The sequence below is a fragment of the Arvicanthis niloticus genome, chromosome X (genome assembly GCF_011762505.2).
Source record: "Arvicanthis niloticus isolate mArvNil1 chromosome X, mArvNil1.pat.X, whole genome shotgun sequence".
Taxonomy (NCBI): domain Eukaryota; kingdom Metazoa; phylum Chordata; class Mammalia; order Rodentia; family Muridae; genus Arvicanthis; species Arvicanthis niloticus.
In genome coordinates, this window is record NC_047679.1 from 95,897,783 (window position 1) to 95,901,779 (window position 3,997).

Here is a 3,997-nt window from a genome sequence, read left to right on the forward strand (position 1 = left end):
AATGAATGGCCTACTTTTATCTTCTGGACAAAAAAAAAATCTCTTAGATTAAAGTGCACATATTATTCCAACCATATAGGTTAAAAAAAAGATGAAGGACACTAGATTGCAAAAAGGAACACAAAGGTAAAGTAAATAGAGAAATATGCAGTAAGAGAGAAACCTCTGCCTCAATCAAGAATGCAAAGGTTTAAGCACTGGATTGCCCATTGTTCACAATGCTGTCTGCCAGAAGAAATTCACTGACTTGACATCATTTTTTAATCATGCAATTAAAGCAGTCACTCAAATTTAAGACACAAAATTCTTAAGGTTAATAAAAGAAAATATATTGGACAAAATCTCCAGATCTGCTATGAAGTTTGATTTTCTTTTTATTTCAAATTGAAATTTATCATGAAATTCAGGCCACTGTGAACAGCTATGGTTCCATACTGCTTGTTACACTTCTCTTAGGACATCATCTTCTTACACTCCATGGAACATAAAAACATCCCTTCTACAGGTATGAACTTCTGCCCAATAAGACACTTGCTGCAGCAGGAGCATAGGAAACACTTTGTGGACTCATGCCAGCTGAAGTTATTGTACATCACTCTCTGCTCTTCTGGGTCAATGGGATTGTGGCATCCTTGACATACCACAGCATGGTTCTTCATGTAGCAGGGCTTGCACACAGGCTTGCCACTGACCATAACATATATTTTTCCTGCCAAGATGTTGTTGCACTCAAAGCAGCTGAAGTGTTTCAGATGCCAATTTTTGTTTTCTGCTTGAGTGTATTCATTACTGAATATTAGCTCATCACAGCCAGCACAGCGGGGCTTCTCACTATCACAGTAATGTCTGCCACAGTATAGCTTCCCATTCTTCCAGAAATAAATCATATTGACCAGGATTTCACCACAGGTGCTGCAGATAAAACAAGCTGGGTGCCAGAATTTATCATAGCCTGACCTTTCAGCAAAGATGGCGGGGTCTCCTTCCTTCATGGCGTGTTTGCAGCTGTAACAGGAATAGTGGGTCTTCTTGGACTCCACAGATTTGTCCTTGGAACCCATTGCTGCTGTGGTATTATTGTCTTCAGCAGGGTTGTCCACCTTATCACCTTGAGCACTCAAATCAGAGAGAGGTTTCACATCACCCACTCCCAGAGCCTCACTCTTATATTTCTTCACAAACTGCTCCATCTCATTTATCTCATTGGGAGACAACTCATGGCACTTAGAAGGGTCCTGGTCGTGTGCAGGAAGCTGCTTCACCAGCTGCTGCTTCAGGTACTGTGCTCCTTCTGAACCTGATACTGGCCGTTTCTCCTTAGGCAACATCTGCATGTACTTCTTGATCAGTTCCTGGTTCTGGACAGGAGGATACCACTCATAGGTAACAGTGTTGATGGAATGATTCTTCTCCGCATCAGTTGGATTGGTCACTATCATATCACTGGATTTGTACTTGGGAGTTGCACCTAATTTCATCTTGGCAATCAGGTTGATGTCTTCCAAGAGTCTCACCACTTTCTGCCCCACCTCATTACTCAGGTGTATGTCATGCTCTTCTTGTCCACATTTGCAGTTACGACATATTTTCTTCCAGTAGTGTAGTTCAAACCCTGCACAGTTCTCTTTGCATTTTAGACAAGGGGCTCCCAGTCCTTGCTTGTGACCTAAGTCCATCTCTTGGGGGTGGGAGAAATAAAATGAATCTATTATGAATTTTTAATTTTTAAAAAAATTATAATAAACCATACTTTTAATTCCAAATTATGCCCTTGTTGATGTAACTATCAAACAAATCTTTAATGAGCTTCATAGAGTTTATTGAATTATGACACCAAGTATGTAAATGGAAATTGCAAGTACATATATAGCATACTTTATATTCTCATTGTTTTTATCATGAATGGAAAAGAAGTAAAATAAAACTTTATGGAAGATGACAAATACTGAAACTCACAAAACTCATAAAAGCATATTTTAAGTAGAAAATAGACATGAATGCATTTTCACAGGACACAATAAACAGAATACGTATACCACAGACACTAAGACTGATAATTAATAAAGGGGATCTCATGAAACTTAAAACGCTTCTGTAAGGCAAAGGATATTGTCAATAGAACAAAAATGGCAGCCTACAGAATGGGAAAAGATTTTCTTCAAGTCCATATTCAATATAGGGCTAATATTCCAAAGATATGAGAACTCAAGAAATTAAAAACAATTTTATTAAGAATTATGTATGGATCTAAACAGGAAATTCTCATTAGAACACTCTCAGATGTCTGAAAAAACACTTGAAGAAATGTGCAACATCTTTAGTCATCAGGTAAACACAAATCAAGACTATTTTAAGATTCTATCTTACATCTGTCAGACTGGCTAAGATCAGAATGTGGAACAAGGAGAACACTCCACCATTACTGATGGGAGTGCAAAATTGTAAAGCCACTATGGAAATTAATATGGAGGTTCATCATAAAACTGTTATTCTGTCTACCTCAACATCCAGTTATATAACTCTTGGTTATATATCCAAAGGATGCCGCATCCTACCAAAAAGACACTTACTCAGCTATTTATTATTTATGGTAATAACTTAAATCAACCTAGATGACAATATATCAAAAATGAGTACAGAAAATATGGTACATATACATAATGGAGTATTACTCAGCTGTTATTAAAAATGACATCATAAAATTGTAGACGAATAGATAGGACTATAAGAAAATCATTGGTAATGAGGCAACCTAGGCTTAAAAAGAATAACATGATATATATTCACTGATAAGTGGATATTAGCTGTTAAGTAAAGAATAATCACACTACAATCTACCGTTATAGTGAAGTTAAACAAAGAGGAGAGGTCTATAAAGGACCTATGTATCTCTCTAGGAAAAAGAAATAGAATAGATTTTATGGGTAGACTACAACCAGTTGGGGATGGTAACAGGAAAGGGCAGGTTCGGGAGGGATTGAGCAGAGAGAGAGAGAGAGAGTATGGGGAGAGACACTGGCATACATGGGCATTTAAGGGGGCTTTAAAAAATCTAGTGCAGTGGAAACTTCCTGGAACATATGAGAGTAATGCTAGCTTAGACTTCTAATAATGGAGGGTATTGAGCCTGAACCAGTTATCTTCTGTGCCCAGGCTAGGCTGCCAATGTTGGGGCTGGTATACCAACTCTGTCACAAGACCTATGAGTCACAACTTGTGCTGCCTTCAAGATATTTGGGAACAATGTTAGCTTAGAAAATGTGGGAGTGGATACCCAATGACTAGTATAAATTCAAGCCCAAGATACAAGAGTAACCCATGTTCAACACTGCCTAGATGGGCAAGATAATATAAAGGCAGACCTATCAGAATTACAACATATCTTTAAACAGAAACTCTAAAAGACAGAAGATCCTGAACAGATGTCATCCAGACTCTAAGAGAATACAAATTCTATCCCAGGCTAATATATCTGGCAAAACTCTCAATCATGATAGATAGAGAAAAGAAACCAAGATACTCTACAACAAAATCAAATTCAAACAATATCTTTCTATTAATCCAGCCCTACAGAGGATACTGGAAGAAAACTGACAACCCAAGGAGCATAACTACACCCAAGAAAACAGGGGAAATTAAACATCTCATAACAAAACCAAAAGAGAATATCAGACACACATACAGACACACACAGATACATACACACACATACAAACACACACAACCATCTCCAGCAATGAAAATAACAATAAGTAACACTCATTTGTCTTTAATATAAATTCCACAATAAAAAAGACACAGACTCACATCCTAGATACATGAACAGGATCCTGTATTTTGATGCATATAAGGAACACACATCAGTGACAAAGACAGGACTACTGGACTTTTTATATCTAGGCAGAATACTAAAGGATCTTTTTTGTCTTCACCAGGGTATGTAAAACATTACCCATCTGCACCAGGTGCTCAGGGTTTCCCTCTATCTACTCCAGCC

The 3,997-nt window shown here is 37.6% G+C and overlaps 1 pseudogene; it reads right to left on the minus strand.

The window, feature by feature from the left end:
• Positions 1–416: 416 nt before the first annotated feature.
• LOC117694731 (testin pseudogene) lies at positions 417–1,676 on the minus strand (annotated as a pseudogene).
• Between the last annotated feature and the right edge of the window lie 2,321 nt (positions 1,677–3,997).